At 38.2% G+C, this 20190-nt stretch overlaps 1 protein-coding gene across 1 annotated transcript in view; it reads left to right on the top strand.

Moving 5' to 3' along the window:
* Nucleotides 1–4917: 4917 nt before the first annotated feature.
* LOC124137413 (tachykinin-like peptides receptor 99D) overlaps nucleotides 4918–20190 on the top strand; it is an 83800-nt gene continuing 68527 nt past the window's right edge. Inside the window, exon 1 of the mRNA XM_048400923.1 lies at nucleotides 4918–5087. The gene's annotated coding sequence lies outside the window, so the exon portion shown is untranslated. The remainder of the gene's footprint in view (nucleotides 5088–20190) is intronic.

Raw genomic sequence — 20190 nt, 5'->3', positions numbered from 1 at the left:
ACGACTTCATCAGTATGACTCAGATGTGTATTAGAAATACAGTAATCATACATTGTGACATAAAGCACAAATGTTCCTTATATTTGCCACGTACAAACGACGTGAGAATGTTATCTTCACAAATGCGCATGGCTGATGTATTCTGGGAGTCAAGAACACTCAAAGTCTGACAAAGAACAAATACTGCAGTTAAACAAGGATATAAACCAGTGAGACAAATGCTGGAGGAAAGTGACCATGACTTGTTTCCATCGAATTGAAGCTAAGTCTGTAACATATGATGTTATGAAATGTTTGTAACAGCTGCAACATTCTTGTTCTCAGCATTTAACTGGAATGCTAATTTGAGAAATGTTACCTGTACCGTTTAGTTTTGTTCTATGCCCCTAATCCTATGTGAATGTTGTGTGGCATTTGATTACGTGTGTCATATTCTATTACCGTTGTTCAATTGCTTGTTCTGGAGTTTCAGAATTGGCTTTGTGTTGTCAAGTCGTGTGGAAATTCCAGTATGTTGTTAAATTATTATATCTAATAGATAAATGTACATGTAGACAGGATTCTGCTGGCATACTCCTGTATTTCCTTGAAAAAGTTTCATTTGTGCGCAGTATGATTCATAACAATGCCAAAAACGTCGTTCAAAGAAGGGATTCGACGTTTGATTAAATTCACTTTTTGATCCATGCAAAAATACACCATTTTTCATGATACAAAGAATTTATTAAAAAGCACAGGTCAAAACAACAAAAAAATCCTATAAATTTTCTCCATATTCAACTCAAGTTAGCATTTATTTGCGTGTTCATTTCACGTTCCTGTTCATTACAGTCCTTCAGCGAAGATTTATGTTACTCTTTTTCTGATTAAGCATTCGAAAAACTTTGTTTGCTTGGAATTAAATTTCAAATGCATGGGTTATGTCACCCCCCATTTTCAGAGGCAATATTACATTTATTTACGGTTTATCAAACTAAACAAAGCCTCTTCATTCCCGTATCAGGACCAGGAATCGAGTCGATTTGTCTTTTTCAAATGTGTTATTGCGATGAAAGATGTGATAACGAGGAGAAGTGTGTTTTTTTTAGAATATGTATATCAATGAAAACAGAGATTATTACTGGATATATATGCTTAAGGTATATGTATACCTTAACTGGCATCAGTACCGGCACGTCGCAGTGGAATAGTTAAAATCTATAAGACAACTCAACGAGGACTCAAAGGATCGGGTGGTAAGACTCTTTGACTTGGTTGATGCACGTCATCTATCCCAATTGCGTGGATCGAGGCTCATGATGTCAATCACTGGATTGTCTGGTCCAGACTCGATTATTTACAGACCGCCATCATATAGCTAGAATATTGCTGAGTGTGGCGTTAAACTACAAACAAACGAACAAACGTGTAATCTGCCTGTTTGTGTCTCATCGTACAAAGACGGTGAAGATTGTTGTTCGTGCTATCAATCAACAGTTTACCTGGTCCAGACTCGATTATTTAGAGATAGTGATAGTGATTTAGTGATAAATATGGAATATTGCTGAAGCAAAATTTTCTTACTCATTCAAATGGATCACTGTCATTGTGCATGTAAAAAGTATGAGAAAATGATGACGTCTTTGAATATAGTTTACATTTGATTGGCCTGTTTGTAATTAAAAACACACACTCTGGTGAAAGTGGTAAACAAAGATGACATCGGGGAGACTTTAACAGAGTAGATTTCCTTGTAATTTTCAAACTAAGCGCTCAATGTCGAAGTCGAATACAGGGAAGTGACATTTCTATCATTACAATGGGCATGTTTTTCAGCACAAGATCACGTATTCTAGGACCTTGACGTGAAACATTCTACTTTATCAAATGAGTTCTATTTGTTTACAAAAGCTATTATATTGATCTTATCTCCCTACGATCCTTTTGATGCTTCTGATACTGATATTTGTGGGAAAAAGGAAAAAGGAAAACGTCAAGAGTGCATTTGACGGTTCTGCTATCAATGTTTTTACCTGTAAAATCTCAGTGAAATCCAATGTTCGTACAGTGCACTTCAGTTTCAATCCGACTCTGATAAAAATGCTGATGATTAGAATGAGGCAATCTAAATAAATGGCCATATAACTGTCCGATAAGCCCGTACTTTACAACAGTTTACACATGCGATATCAACGAGACAGTTATGTGACAATTTATCAATGTTGGAAATTGCACTTTTTGAAAGGTGTGGACCAGAGGTCTATATACAACTCTATGCGTCATATCCGACCAATCACAGAGTAAAATATCGCATTCTCTGATGAAGGAGGGGAAGATTGAACCACATGACAGAAACTACGCCTCATACTGATAATGGTTAAGGTAAATAACAACGAGAAATGTCTATAAACCTCCCAACTTGGTGTAGGCCAAATTAAGGTGTCTGTGTCAGTGCTGAGCAAAATTAAGTTTAAACATTGGGTGTTCCTGAGTGAAACGATAATTTAGCGCTGAGAAAACGTTGCCCAAACTCCGCGCTCGAAGTAGTAAGGTCACTTAATGTAATCGTCAACCAGGGATACTGTGAGATAGTTTGGTATTTATTGAACAAGCCATGAAGGGTTTTGGCCGTTTACACGCAACTAGATCTTTGATCTTTCACGGCTCTTTAAATGACTATGTAGCGCTCTAGCTTAAATATATTGTTTCTTAAATGGTGAGTTGTTTAAAGGATAAAACAAAATCAGTTTTGCAGCGACAGAAATGTCTTCTAGCTCACTTGGAAATCTGCCAACACAATTGACATGAACATGTCCTTATGAATCTTAGTCTTGGGCTAACTGGGTAGCATCCATTTGTAACATGTGGGAGTCTAGTCCGATGGGCGATAAAATATTCACAATTCTGAACGAGGTAGGTCACATCTAACAGCTGCTACTCGGCGGGAAACCTAATATAAATTGGTTATCATAATTATTTGAAGTTAAAATAACCAACCAGGAACTGGGTCTTACATGAAGCTCTACGACCATAGTTAAGGCATGTTTTAGCAAAAGGGTTCATGCAGACTGCTTTGAGGAACACGACATACGTAGGCATAACACTAGGAACACTACGACATGTTAAAGTTTAAAATTTGTTTTGCCCAGTTTTTAAATTGTTATCTTATACATTCTCAAATTTTCTTGCAAAGGCGAAAAACACATGATAATATTTCAAACACAAGAGTTTTAAGGCATACCGTCTCCATTTTGTTAATGATAAGTGAGGTTACTTTCAAAAGTGCTTAAGCATACTTTTTAAAGTATTACCAACCAAATAGACAGTCGTACACGCATTATTGCTCGTTTGATTGGCGTTAATGCTGATGTAGAAAATATCATTGATTAAAGCCATGTGCCATATCCCACTTTCATTCCACAGAAGATAGCGTGCTGTGCATCACATCATACTAACACTAACCATGATGCTATTAAGCATCCTGTGTAAGTCTGGAATGGTAAACAGTGCTTTTACAACAAACTTACATTGGAAGAAAAAAAATGCAATGTCTTAAAACGTTACCATGTTTTGGGCTCGGGATTTTAGTGGTATTGCCTGAAACTAAATAGGAGTTAGGAACACAAAATGGTTCCCTGCAGACTTGCTCATAACTTCTCCAGTCCTTCTGTGGAGTCTGGTGGAAATGAAATGGCAATTTCACGTGTCTGCGTATGCTGAAGTAAATGCGATATCCTTATAGCAATGCCGACGGCTGCGACTGTGTATCACAGCTCACAATGCACACACAAAGGATACCATGAACACATAAACTGACAAAGAGGCAACACATACCAAGTTGTCTGGCTCGGATTTATACTTCAACATTAGCAGACTTCATCCTTCTTCCATCAAACGTCATAACGAAATCAATGTGTCAAACCGTTCTTAACTTCTACACGTAACAAATGCAAACAAACACGCTTACATTGTAGTAGATGCTATCGTGGACTAATTCGTCTTCTGTTTGGCATCTCTATTATCACACGAGACGGTAAGTATTCATTTCGCAACTCTTTATTCAATTTGTAATAAAAACATTGTCCATCTACCGACTAACGTCATCAGAGAACATGCACGCCTATGACATCTCCAGCCATCCCTTGTGTAAGGATTGCTTATACAAAGTGTTTGACAGGCGGGTGCTACCGATAGGACAGGACATACTTACCCTTTTCGCGAACATCTGGTATCATCACTGATTTGTAGTACTTGATTCATATACTTGTTACCACTATGTTGCATTTTACGACCAATGGGATCTGTTTCGGGAGATACTCGAGATTGATTATTCTTTTGCGATATACGTGTAATATGTCCCAAGTAAAGAATATCCCGTATTGCTTGTACGTGAACAGAAATTGATTCACCAGGTTAATCATGAGGTCAAGGTATTACGAAATGTCTTACTTTTCCAGCGAACATGTATACATGTAGAAGCAAACGTCAAATTGAAAGCAGCCTCTACTGCAACCCACGAAATAGTATTTCAAGATTTTCTCATGGGTTCGGATGATACTTACTGTGATCATATTTTCCAAAGATCTATCACGTTGGACTGTCTCACTCATTACCAACGTATCGAGGAGAGAAGCCAATATGGACATATCTGTGTTTCTTCGGAGATCTGAACATGATTCAATTTAGACAATAAAATTGTTTACTAGTTCAGCCTTCGATTAACGATTCCCGTGTGTACGGCATCAGCAAACGTTAAAGTTATGACCGTCAGCCGTTATCATTTTGATTGCTGTGACGAGAGCCCCTTCTCATAGTGTATTATGAATGTGCGATTTACACTGCTATTGATTCCAGACTGACGGCCATTGGCTGGCCACTCTGTTGGGAAGTTAGCTAATGCTCAGGGCTCATTGATAACGTACTCAGGCTGCAGTACTGTTAGACGCTTACAGTGGCATCATGGGAAGTTTTTTCCGGTGTGGTTAGAAGTGTGAAAATAACGTCAGAGGCGTGTAATAAAATCTCGACAGTGTTGGAACATCTGTGAAGACTCACAAGTTTGGACTCATGCGAAGATTTATTCAGGCGGGGCAAAAGAAGATTAAACCGTGAGTATATATGATTATTTTATGCTAAAGCAATGAAAATGTCACATTGCGTTATGTTAATCTGTACTGTAAAAAAGTACCATGCTTTTGACGAAATCATACCAGGGGAATAAATATATACATTTTTACGCGTTCACATCTCAGATATGATTCGTATAGTAAAAAGATGAAATGTCAGATTATTGGTGGAATTTTATAACGTTTGCAGTATAATGCTGTCGGGGCGCTGTCGGGGCGCTGTCGGGGCGCTGTCGGCACAGCTTGTTGAATACAAATATGCACCAAAAAAGAGCTTATAATTAGCATTCCCACCCCCGATAAAATCACGAGTTGTGAGTTAGTGCACGAGTTAAATTCTCTTAACGAACGTTTCTTAAACAAATGCAATCCGATGTTAATCTATATTATTTAGCTTTTCCTCATTAAGAACGACGGGTGAAAAACATGAACCAGTATTCTAGACTTTTATCCTGGAGGTACATGTTTGGGAATCGAAGGTACCTATTTATAATAGAAACCTTATTCATGCTTAAAGTACATTCTTACAGTACCTGTGCCGATCTCATTAGCGATACTTATCGATTTCAAGTAAGACTTCAACACTTCCCGACATACCACAGTTATATTTTTGAGTAAATCATGTTTAGCAGCGTAGTCGAAAATCAAGACTGAGTGGTTTGTAATAGTCGGTATATGGGGTAATTATGGCGAACCTAGTCGGTGTACGATATTAAACTAATGATCCAGGGTTTTTTTAGTGAGTGAGTGAACTTTAAGGCGTTTCTAGCAATATTCTAGTGATAACAAGACAAGGTTACCAGAAATGGGCTTCATGCATTGCACCATGTGGCGACTCGAACCCAAGGCTTCGAGAGACGAGCAAAAGCTTTAACCACTAGGCTACCCCACCGCTCCTGGATCATACGGAATGGATCGCCATTGTGAGTACATCTGTAGTTATCCACTGCCCTTCTGAGCAGTCGTATTAATTTTCCAATAAGAATATGAATAATATGTTCTGCATATTACCTCTGAATCACAGTAAAGGGGCATTCTTAAGGAAATGTGACCTTCTCCGTGGTCTATTTGATAAAGCGTTTTCCTTGAGAGGGAAGGTCGGTAGTTCGATCCCCGTACGCGTCATACCAGATTACGTTCGAAGATCGGAATGGGGCTTGGTATCTAAGGGATGGTAAAACAATGACTTGTAGGCTAGTAGTCCGTATTCTGTCTCTGACATGCACGCACGCACGCACGCGTTTTACTTTACGGAAATATAACCGTATACAAACACGTTTTATTTATGGTTGTGCTAAATTACGACTGACACTAACACCATTTCCCCGCTATACCTACCCATACAGTGAAATCTTGCCAAAAATATATGGATTGATCATGGATCGATGACATAAGGGAAAGATGTTTTCATTGATCATGTCACGGCGGCCCGCGTTATTAAATGGGATCTGGCGCAGCCAAACCAGTGGCTGCAGTGGAGTGGATGATCATCGATTCCAGCCTTAGGAATACAGTTTCACATCAATACAACCGAGTATCAGCTTGTATTGTGTAAATGGATCGCCTGTACAATATCAATCTTCCCAATTTGTTATGCATTCATTTTGATTCCCAATTTGGTCGACTCCACAATCGGTCCTTGGAAGAAACTTTATAAGTCAAGTCGTTAAGATAATTAGGCGTATTGTTAACACTGGAACATATACGCCACTGGCGAAAGACATACAGTAAAGTCAATGACCGCTATATTGAATGTAGCACTTTAGTATTACCAAGGGTAAATGATTTTCTTTATTAATACACTTAGAGGGATTGTAATATCAGACTAACTTCTGTTACGATTACAAGATCATCCATCATAGGTTATTGATTGGATGTGGACAGTTTTGAAATATTACTTTTACTCAGGTCAAGGTGGCGCTGAATTAAAAAGAAACTAATTTGATTATATCATGCGTATTTCATCATTCCTTAATCTAACGTTTCAAGTAGCAAAGCATTAATACGATCAAAACAGTACATTAGGGAATTTGGAGGAGCACCATCGCTGTGATGGATTGTCGTAAACATGTATGATATTTTTGTCAAGATTTTATATTAAGCTCAAATACTTATGTTCTGAATATGATATATGTTCTGAAATGTTGATTATGTCAAATTTTTCATTGAGATCTATAAATTTAGCGTTCTTTGACTTCGATCTCTGCAGGTCTCTTCATGAAATAAAGTCGTTTTCATTCTAAAGATTTATGATTGATTTTGAGCACACGACAATAACCACTGAAGCATATCAAATTCACAACATGCTGTATTATTCTGCTACGTAACCTAATAACTTTTGAATTTGACACAACTTGACATGAACACGCACGCAATTACTAGCAACGCCTCACCATCGGTATGCCAAAAGGGAATAGCAGGATCAATTCAAAACACCGACAATTATTTCATGAACATGATTACAGAAAGACGGTTACCCACAGTATATATGCCCATGTGATAACACCCTCAGTGTATGAACAACACTTTAGGTTCTCTTTTTCCCCGTAATCGTAAGAAATGACAAATATAAACAGTTGAAATGTAAAGACACCCGAAGACGATATCACATTTACCGTCCTAATGTCTCCAGTGGCTTGAACGTTTACCCTACTAGACACAAATTGAGGCTATTTCACCAAGCAACAAAAACCAAATGCTGCTCGTACAACAACGAGTGTCTTCAAGCTGCATTCTACAGCCCACACTTGACATAAAATGATCACAAGCCTCGCATAATGGGTACCCACATAACGTGACTGCATCGTAATGTAAATATACACTACCATCGATCTATTTATGTTTTCTTACTTAATTTGTTCTCAGTTTGGTAATCACCTCATACATTTACGTGACAGCTGTGGTATAAATGAAGACAAAGTAGACGCGTGAATTTCAACTTCTTTATTTTCAGTGCGACGTTTGAATAAAGCTATTAGTTCCTTTATAATGCCAAAAATAGCACACGTACAGAGTGGTCGCATTGAAAGAATAAAGAAGTTGAAATCCATCAATCCGTTTATTACAAAATACGGTAGTTATAGCCTCATCCTGAAGACCTCACACAATTTACAAAACATGACTGATCTCTTGGCACTTTTTAACTACTATACTCTTCAAATCCAACAGCTGGCCTCGGATCGCTTCTAAACTAGCTAGGATCAGTGAAGATCCGGGGTAGAATAGGTATTCAGCAACCCATGCTTGTCGTAAAAGGCGACCAACGGGATCGGGTGGTCAGGCTCGCTGACTTGGTGCGACTTGGTTGCTCGCCCCATGATGTATTGTGTCGATGTCAACGTCATTTTGAAGGTCGTTCACGCATGAAATATCTTGTAAAGGTTTCATGCAGAAAGAATTGTCAATATGGTATGGAGAATTAGAAATATTTTCCCGAGTGATTGGCAAATAAAAATAAATGAAGGGACAGGCCACTTATTATCATTGTAAAGTAAAGTCCAAAACGCTTATGTACACACTATTTGTAGTATATATGATTAAAAATTTTATGTGCATGATCTCTCAGGCGGTGCCTTGAAGATTTTCGATGACCTCTGATGAAGGTCGTGGTCACCAGAAACGTTTTTGTCAAAATATGGAAAAAAGTGTATTCATCCATGATATCACAAAGCATTTGTCATTGATAAGATATATACACACGAACATTGATTAAACACCGCCTGATTCAATATGCAATTCAGAAATATAATGATAAACAAGGGAACCCTGAGACCTAGAGAACCTCCTGTTCAAAACCTGAATGAACTGACCCTGGCAGTGCACCAGGAATGGAAGAGGAGCCCAATGTACAAAATCAGACGTCTGATCACCACATGAGGAGACCCCTCGCGAATGTCATCCGTGAGAAGGATGGATACACTAGAACGTGATTGCAGTGTCAGTGGTGATTCCTTGTTTGACAAAAATAGTTTTGTACTGCAGCATGTGACAGTCTGATCCGTATTGTTGACTGGGTGCTTGCACTTTTCAGTGGTGTTAGAATGAACGTTGGTTGACTTCATCGCATAACGCCAGTAAATCACTACCTATTGCTTGTGTCAGATTCAGTATTGGTGTGATGGTAGTTCCAGGCGGTCTATGTGTCAGTTTACTACTCTTTTGTCTTGTTTCCAACAATGAATCACGCCAGTCATTTTGTAATGTATCATATCCTAAGAGGTGGGTGGTGTTCAGTGAATGGATGTTTATGCATGTGTTTATTCCCAAACCGGAAGTAATGTCATTGGACCGGAAGTTCATAGAACTTGTTATCCAGGCAGTTAGAGCAATGCGTTGCATCATGACTGCAAGTGATCAAGACCAGTGGAATACGTACAATGCCTCATCGTGAGCCTCGTTGTCAATTGTCACGTTCTGATCAGACCTTTCGTAGTTAAATACTGGTTTCAGACAAGTGTGGTTTATGCCCAATTCCTCAGACAGGTAAAAGTCCGATAACCAGCCAAATATGGCAATATTAAAGTCACATGAGCAGTGTAGATCCATCTTCCCGAGGCAGGAGAGTTTACTGACTTTAAAAGTCCAGTTTCATCCCTTGCCGAACTAGGCTGGCATTACTGGGCTCGATCGTAGCGCTACCAGTGACTTTCACCAGTTATGTCCCTTCTAAGCCTCCCATATGGACCATTTAGATTCAACCTCTCGTATCACTTGCGTTTGCTTCACAACAAATGTTGGCGCCCAGTCAGGACAATCTGATCGATTGTCAAGATCTGTATCGTGATAAAACGGGTCTTACATCGCGAAATGCATCAAATCACGTGAGCACCTTGATTAAAAACATGAAAATTTAGAAAATATCAGCTGATAACGAGTTGGCGGTGCACATGGTTTGCAAATCCTGCAATCGACCGAAATCTGCACGACAGTTTACGAACCGGATTTCGATTTCGGTGCGCGATTTTGATTGGACTATGCATAGACTCGTTAGTCCAGCCAAAACTCCATAATACCAGCCTAGTTCGGCAAGGGTGGAAACTGGACTTTTATAGTCAGTTAACTCTCTTGCCTCGGGAAGATATGTAGATCTGGCCTTGTATGATAAATGAAAGGTTACGTATGAACGTCGTTTACGCTGTCAGAGGTCACACACGACAGGTCAAATTTGTTTTCATGCAATTTATTGAAAATGGTCGCATTCAATTGCCTTAAAAATACTCTTCGTTTGTTTACGACAAACTCAAAGGAATTCGATCAAAGGTTTGCTCTGGATACTATTTAAATTGACACCAACCACATACTTGTACACTTCAGAGAAATGCCACAGATATTTCTTAATTTGTTCTGTTTTGTTTGATATAGTTTAAACATGTTATATTCTCATAAAAAGGATTAGGCATAGGTTATCACAAATTATATCGTTCTTTCTCATAGATTTACATGTATGCTCATTTATAATTAATACATTAAATGACAGAAAGAAAAGAGATAGAGAAACATATGTGGATTAACACATCTTGTTTTGATTGTTGAGAAATACATGAGCAGGTCGAATTTGATTCTGTGATGGTAGTGAGTGATACTCTGAAGCACTGTAACATACTGAGTATTTCAGTCGTATTACCGAATGCTAGCTATATGCAGGCGAAAACAATGCCGAATGAGCATTATGCCCACAAACCAATGACAATGGCTTGTCCGAGTTTTGGTCCGCAGAGCAATCTGATACAGGTACCAGAGATGTTTTAACAACGCATCGGTTATGTCGGTTATAACGTCAGCATGCATTAATCATCATTGATAGATTACACATTCCTTAATACGAATTCCTCTCCATAACATAACATTTCATTGTTATCAAGATTTTACATGAATCGACAAGGGATTAATGAATGTATGTCTCAACATTGTGAAATATCTGTCCTTCACGTTTTCTCTTTACATCCGCGATGGAGTGGTGCCTGATTTATCCTGCTAGAGATCGGCCCCGATATGTTAAAGTGAATTCCAACAACTTGAAGAAGTCGCGTCCATCCGAGTACGCAATGAATACTTGTTATGGCCTACCATATTGATTTTATATATGGACAGCTTATAACACATTACAAAGCAAGCCTCTCATACAAGATAATCTTCTTCTTTTTCAAGAAATGAAATTGTTCAGTATGAGGGAAGCCAATTCACCTTCCTGTCATTTGAATGTGTTGTTCTCGTAGTGTTGGGATAATGTCAAGACACGCAGAAACCATTCCAATCGATCATCTGGTAAGCTATCTACATACAACTCTACGTGAAGTGTTAAACATTACACAATCAGACGTTCACTTGAGACGTACTCGCGACGAAGAGGACATTACGCCTCAATATTAGGCCATTGTGATGCACATACACGACCATTTAAATAACAGTAAGGAGGTCTATAAAATCTCGTAAAATAGAATACGGTAAAATATTTTCTTAAAATATATTGGATCATCTCGGGAATGTGACTTTCTGGTGTTTGAATCTGCATTAACCTGAACTATGTGATATCATATTTGGTTAAAACAATATTTATAAAGTTATTCGAAAGACACCTCCTTCCCTGTTGATCGTAATGGATGTGTAAAATTTAATCAAGATGTGCAGGCTTTATCGCTGGTTGAATTGTATATAGAGAGTAGTGTCTAAACTTTTTCGATAGAGCTGTGTGTTAAATCCATCGTATTTTCTTCTTGAATGTTCCATATTATACGGGAGAGTTGCTGATAAACGACGTATCTCTCATAAAGGCAAATGTTTGTGTCAGGGATACATGACTTGTCCATTTTGGCTGAGAATATTCGCCTTATCAATCAATGCACAATTGAGCTAAACTAAGATTTTAAACAAAGAAAATGGAAGGGACTATCGTTTTTTGTTTGACATTGAAACTAGACAACGTGCAACAAGAAAATAGACTCTTTGTTATAGGCAAAGTAATCAGCCTACGTACCACGTAGATGTCTTTCTGAATTAAGGTTGGAGCCATTTATCATTGCATGTTAAACTAGATGTCTCCTTTGTTCAGCATAAAAGTCATTCGCCGATACAGAGCCGTGGCAACCCACTCCTTTTACAAGTTTTAAAATAAAGTTAATTACCTTAAAACATGAATTTCTGCCTATTTTGACAAACATGAAATGCTGATTATAATATTCAAAGGTACTTTGTTAACGATTTTACATGGCTTTAAACGTCGACACAAATACACACAAATGCACGAACTTGTAAGCATGGCTTTTCCACTATGAAAACCTAATTAAAAGACATAACTACATCGCTTTTACAACGGTTCAAGTGACTAAAACTGAGTTTTTAACGAGGATGCTGTTTTCTAGTTGGATTCATATGTGATGTATCTTTCCAAATATTCCCTCTAACTTTGTTGTCTTATTTACAACCAATGACTTTATGACAGACACTATGGCAGTTCGCCTGTAATTCTCTGCTATTTCTACAGGGTCTTACAATAATGAAAATACACGATGATTGAAATAGTCCCTAATACTGTAATGGTTATATTTTTGACAGTGACAAATGCTTATTGATAACACAAAGTCAAAATATGTTAATTTTGAACGACTTTTTTCAATTTGTGATAAATGGGCACATTTAACATATATGAGTGCTATTATCTTGTCAAAATCAAAGACGATTTCTTGGGAATGCCATCTCCGTGGTAAATATAATATTTATCATCCAAGAGTATGTCCTGAGACATAGTGTCTCCTTTTCTTTTGTCCACTCACATGACCAAAATCATTATCAAATTCCAATGACAAGACGCTACAGCAAGTTATCAATTCCAAATCGTGTAGGACACAATGAAATTGCTTTATTTCCTTAATAATCCAGGGAACACCTGCTTGATATATCACAGGACCTCAGAGAAATGAACAACATAATCTAATTGTGTTTCTGTTGCAACGATTTAGCCACGAATCACTCACTTTGAAAGGCTCATTTTTGCCCTATTGCTTATGAATTTCTCAAAGCGTATGTTAGTATAATATGATTTACAGTGCTGACAATCGTGTTTTGAGGGAGCAATTGTGAAATTTTTATCAGTGTTTAGTCATTAGACGAAGTAAGTGTACGTGAAATCTTGATATGAATGTGCATGGACACTTCAACAAAGAAGTAACAATAATTCACGACAAAGAATGTATCCAGTAGTGGCTAACATATTTAAAAACTGGATTTAAAGTAAGTATGTGATTGTGTATTGAAACCACTGAAAATATGCACATATGCATTTGCCATCTCTCTCTCTCTCTCTCTCTCTCTCGTTCTCTCTCTCTCTCTCTCTCTCTCTCTCTCTCTCTCTCTCTCTCTCTCTCTCTCTCTTTCTCTGATGCAGGGCTCAGACGTTTATCACGTTGGTTTACGCCGATTTAGTGCCTACAAACCGTGAAGCATAATTAAGGTGAATCTGTGACTACGCTAAGGGACGAAATCCTGCACAGCTAATTGCCGCCGCTACAATTATGTTAATCAAAATTGACATTGACAAAAGGAATATAAGAATATAATAAGATGGTCCCGGAGTGTGACCAAGTTGCACCCTATGTCTATATAACACGAGTTTTGCTCGGTACACGACGTCTGGGTAGTGGAAGCCTTTCAACCGGCTTACTGAAAGCAGTCACAGCTTTACATTAATTCTTAAATCATGCTGACAATGGAAGGAATATGATAAAAAACTTGAACTTGAAATATCGCTAAACGGATCCTTATATCACGTTGCGGTATTCTGAACATATAAATAAGTTATGAATTTGACAAGATTTCCTGTCATGCCGAAAGATATGGTTCACAGGAAACATAAATCACTTCTGATTGAACGTGCAGTTTTCCAGTTATATCTAATTCCCCAAACAATAGAACACAGTTCAATCAGAAATTGTTTGATGACGTTCGGTGATTTTTCGAAAACGGAATTCACATGACTGATTCTATAAAATCTAAACGTGACCGATATTTCTTGTCTGCTTATGTCACTTCAAAATCTCTGTGGGGGACGCAACTCATCATATCTAATTGTGGCGGCCACAAGACCACACGTGCCCAAAAGGTATACATGGTAATGTGGCATGTTTCCATCACATAAAGACCGCCTCCGTGGTCTAGTGGTAGAGCGTCCGCCCGGAGAGCGGAAGGTCCGGTGTTCGATCGCCGGCCGCGTCATACCAAAAGACCTTAAATATGGTACTTGTTGTTACCCTGTCTGGCGCTTATGCCTCAATGTACGCCAAAGGTAAAATGAAACATTTCTTAAAATGATAAAATTATAAGCCTTCATTATGAACCTAACGGGCCAGCAATTCCCTTTTTGAAATTATATATGTTGTCAATATCTACCGTTATGTTTGTAGAGCTGACACAATCCGATCGGGAGTTTAGATTTCATTAATCAGGTTTGGGTTTAGTAAAATCGACAGGAGATACATTACCAACTTGAATTGGCAAGAAAGGGCAGGGTTATCGGTTCCTTGGCCTCATTTAAGCACTTAGATGTACCCATACGTTGGAATCTGGAAATTCCATTTCCAAACCATTAGGATCCGTTAAGCAAGAGTCAAGCTGGAAAAAGTAATGCAACCAGGCCATTGAGAGCTTACTGTACTCATGTGAAAAAGGGCAAAAAGAAATGCCATTCATTGTCGTTACTTGACGGTCATTTTACTGCTTTCAAGATATAATCTCTCAAACTATCAGAACGATGGACTGAATGACTTCTTTCAGAAGACACAGTCTCGGACCCACCAAAGATGTTGTCATTTGTGTCTGAAAGAATACATATAGCGCTTCCGATTTCAAATCAGTAATAGTGATCCATTATTCCAACTCTAACAACATGTATGTCTTTTATGACGTTGCATGGTAGCGGCAAGGCAAAAATGTTTTTCCCGTGACAAGGTAAGTCAGCCACTGTCAAACAGCGCAATTCTATGGAACGTAACAGATACAATGGAAACATGAAGGTCAGCGTTAGAGTCAGTTCAATTCCCCGCCCACACGTTCAAGTTTAGGTCTCGTCTTGTTTGCCACTGATTCAACGCAGAAAAATGATATATTATCGAAGATTGGCAAGAGCACCCCTGTGGCCACAGAAGATGACATGTGAAGTTTGCGAACTCTTAATACTAATGCCATGATAGTCTGAGGTATGATAAATTCGTGGCTTTGTGTAACCTCACAAAGTTAGTCGTGCCCAAGTTATTTTATATTATCAATCCTTTATGTTTAAGCTTGACCTGAAACCATACTTTTGACTTCTGATCATGTGTTTCTGACTTAAAGCCCTAGTCGTTAGTATATTATAAGGGAAATAAGGTTAGTATCATGATATACATGTGAAACAGTACTTATTGGATTAAGGACATGAAGTTAGATCAACACGAGACTAATACTTTCTTACAGCAGATGGAGAAGAGAGCAAAGACATGTACATTGTAAAAAGGACGGGGACTTGCTCAGGAGATGTGGGAAATTTAAGATGCAATATGTCTCTTCAAATAAAATACATGGCGCTGCAACTGTTATTGTATTTACACATCAAACAATTAGAGAACTTCAACTTCCATTGGACTGTCCGTACTCCCAACCCAAAAGTTATATCTTTTTCTAAAAAATTGAGCCACCCATGCCACTGACCTAAGCAAACTCGTTTCTTTGTCATTTACAAAGTACGGAAAAGAGCAAACAATTGAAGCGACATGTTGACACATGTTGCAATGAGAGATTAACATTATACACGGATAAAATGGAAAAAAGTGCAATATATATATATATACTTATTACTGAATTTAGTTTACACATGTATAACTAATTCTTATTAATTGTCACAGAAAAGTTGATATTTATATTAAGATCTTCACAAGATGAAACACACACAATATATTAACAATGTGAGTTCAAGTCCAAAGCCTAAGCCGTGACCAAGGCTATCCTTTTCTTTTGGTCGTTGTCATGAAATGCCGAATTACAAAAAGTAGTATCGATGGTCAATCCGTACCTCCGTCTAAACTCGTTTATCAATTTCAGATGCTATATATATTCCTAACAACTGATAACAAATATGCAAGATACGGCCATGTGAAACGCGACGTTTTCTTTCACCATTTGCACATCATCTCGAACTTATTCACACCTGTCTTACCCACCTTTAAAAATATATTATACAGCAACATGAATTTAGTGGTAGTAAGTTATCTCGTAGGAAGGTCATAAGATGCAAGCACTGCTACAATGACAGCCACAAAGGAACATCGACTAATGAATGGAAGAATCTTCAGCTGTTAATTCGATTCCCGCACGGTTTTCCCAAATTAGGACATATCTGAACCAGAGCTTTCAAATTTCAAAAATAACACACTCAATTCACTAAGGAACATTAGCTATCAGATGTTCTGGTAATGGAACTGTACAGTAAACAGATTTTTACCCTATTGTATCGGAAATACCACCTTGCTGTTCGTGGTGAAAACTACAAGAAGTGTTAAGGTCGTAAGTTTGGTTTATCTCTGCCCCATGTGCGTTTCAAATAAAACCTATGTTCTAATGTGTATCACATGCCTTGCACATTTCCAATTACGATGCTGGTATCTACAATCGCTCTGAATCTGAATCACGTGAAGACGTGTTATGGGCTAGGTCTAGGAATTGGCCAAAATAGAAAATAATGAAACATCACTATCGTTTTGATCACTACTAAATTTGCTAAAACACTACGTAATGCATGTTCCAGCTTCCTAGTTTACACAAGTAAAAAAATATAATGTTTGTACAAACGGGAAACCATGTACTTTATCGGTGTGAATATATAAGATGAACAGCTGCATGTAGGATGTTTAAAGAGCTCCAAACCACTGTACAGAGTTGTGTCGCTTGATCGTTACAGGATCCGTTGCTTTTGGGTTCAAATCCCAATTATGATCTTTGGTATGTCGGCACCAAGTCCACAATCATGGGTTTCACCTGTCTATATTAAACCGACACATCATTATTGATTATTGAAAACGACGTTCAACAAATCCCCCGCACAGAAAAAAAAAATCCTGTTGTTTGAGTAAGCACATTAGTTGATTCAATACAATCTACTTCATATATTTCACATTATGTATGATTTTAGGTGTCAACTCAAAAAACGTATAGAAACATATCAGGGCATTCCATCCTCCAATAACCTACAACTAGACAACCGCCTCCGTGGTCTTGTGGTAGAACGTCCGCCCGGAGAGCGGAAGGTTCAGGGTTCGATCCCCGGCCGCGTCATACAGAAAGACGTTAAAACATGGTTACCCCGTCTGGCGCTTAGCATTAAGGGGTTAAAACAAGGACTGGTCGGCTCGGAGTCAGTAAACTGTGTCTGAGTGGGGTATTCGTGTTAAAACTGCGGCATGGTATCTCAGTGAGCTAGCACTATAAATCGGTATCAGTCCGGACTAGTACAAGCAGCCACACAAACACACATCCGTACATGCACGTCGCTATATAAGTGCAATAATCTTGGACGCGACGTTAAACCCAATTTCACCTCACCTCACCTTACAACCAGACAACTTAAAAAATATCTTTTCAAGGATACCTCTCACTTGTTAAGCACATCTCTGGAAACAACAGATTTCTAAAATAATTACCAACGGGGTGATATATGTAAATGGCAGTACTTTTTAAACCTAACTATACTTGATCGCTGTGTTCTATTACTGCCAGTACATGCTCATGTACGTTAAACGTTAACGTCAGAACCACCATAACAATAAACGAGCCTGCGTTTCTTGGCTCCTAATTACCCCGGTTTCTGGTTGTCTTAATCAACACAGTTACAATTGATAATATTATTTACTTTTGACAGAACCAGGCGAAGGGTGTACTTGTATAGAAGAAAAAGCGATTATTTATACTTCCCCTCGTCAATATTTCAATATAACATGTGGCGTTTTATTATTTCCTGGGTGATTCGGAAACAGGTGGAGCTGGTTCTGTGCAAATACAAGCCGGATGATATCACATTGCCTCATTTATGGATCCATTTCCCAATTTTAAAGCAATTCTCGCATTTGTCAGAATGTGAGTTTTACCTGTTAATGATTCCACCTTGTACTTCTAGCATATGGCTATTTCTATTTAATTGCTTGATGGTTACATTAGGAGTAGTACAGGGCGTATTACACTTATTAGGCTCGGATAAATTTATGCTGGTTGTACAACATCTGCCGTTTGCAAATGTTCGATTCGTCTTCACACGGCTCAATTCATGATCTCGTCGATGTGGGTTTTGAATTATTTATAAAGTTTGATTAGATATCAAAATGCAATCCATCCTTGAATATCTAAACAAACTTTCAAAAATAGAAGACCTCATTTCACCCATATTTTCCTGGAAATCATAGCACATGTATGATGGAATTTCAAAGTCGTTACTCCGAAACACCATGTCCGGTCGTATTTGTATACAGTGTATGGTGTGAACATTAAACTTGATGGGAAATATGTTAGAAATTCGAGATGAAGTACACGGTCGAAATTTTATGAAAGACCACTGGGCATTATCATTTAACATTTCAGTCAATTATCAGCTCGTCCACGATGTGGACGCAGATCTACACATCCCCTGCGCATGCGTCATCCCTTTGCCCAATCCTCGAATGTAACGTCTTCAAAATAGAATGTATAGTCAATAATTGATCTTCATTTTAAACTGCAAGTTTATTGAGATCACTTCCTTGTAATATCATTTCCACTGCACTCATTCTTTGTGAATTTAGTCAAATCATTTTAAATATATATATCATGTTGATAATTCAATAACGTAATTTCAAAATGTATCTATCGAGGCTGCTCTCCGTTAACTATGTATATGTCACTATTTCGATAGTAATAATAATCTTTAAGTTTCAACATTCGAATTAAATGGTTACACTCAGTCTTGTAAACTCCGAAACTGAATCTCTTGTGTCCTTCAGACGTTCGAGCCTACATTTACATAAAACATTTTACAACATATAACCCTGCTTCGGTGCCATGGCTATTGCCACTGACGCTGAAAATAAGCAATCTTACATGCAATTCAAGACTGTTTTAAAAGTTGAACTGGCTTTATTTCAAATTATGTATTCGACAGGCCCAAGAAGGATGAAACGTCGACCAACATCAGCGTCATAGCACCACGCTTTAGTACAATAAGTGACGGTTCATGGTTGTCTTTACATAAATGGAGAGACACATAAATCACATTTCACACTTACATGTCGGCTTCAGAACGTCTATAAAACCATTAAACGGGATGGTGTGCTTTTTGTCTCAAATTTGCAAGCTCAACGTTGATCCCACATGTAAATTTAAAGCGATTAACGTCACTACTGAAAAGGTCGCACAGGGAGCTGTGAAATGCGCTGTAAATAAAAGTGTTCCATAAAAGCTCAAGCATGGTCACATGTCTTTGTACCTTTTTCACGCTTAGGATCATTCATTCCGTGGGGTATCCTTTTCCTTGTCAGAGTCTTTGTAAGTCTGGAGATTTGAAACGTCACGGTCCTGCTTGTTATTTATTCCATCGTTACTTCTGGCGGTGGAGTGACTGTTCTCAAGTCACTTAACAGACAGGTGTTTCATATCCTACTTGATCATACTTGTGATCATATGGAAATTGATTCGTTGCTTGTACCTTGTGAAAATGACTTGCATATAACAGAGAAATCAGGATCAATTACCTCAATAACCATCGTCCTATTATATTTGATAAAAAGCTTTGGTGTCACCTGGTCATGTATAATATTCATAATATAGTGGAACCAGGTTATTGCCTAACCACATTGGAATCACGTAGAAGTTTCAAATAATTTACCCTGTGCATCACTGAATGCGAGAAAGGTCGTATCCGCGGAAACCAATGACATTAACCATCGGATTTTGACATTTTGACACTGAGTTTGAGCTCGCCCGAGAACAACCGGTCTCTATTATCCACCGAAACAGATTCCAGTGGGCGTAAAAGGCAAAACAGCGATGACAGTATTATGTATGGATCGCTGGAATTCAGTGATGACACCATGTGTTC

Source organism: Haliotis rufescens, unplaced genomic scaffold (genome assembly GCF_023055435.1).
Source record: "Haliotis rufescens isolate VD_foot unplaced genomic scaffold, xgHalRufe1.0.p SCAF_20, whole genome shotgun sequence".
NCBI classification, from domain to species: Eukaryota; Metazoa; Mollusca; class Gastropoda; order Lepetellida; family Haliotidae; genus Haliotis; species Haliotis rufescens.
Note: the sequence above shows the minus strand (reverse complement) of the source record. Positions and strands in the feature narration are given on the sequence as shown.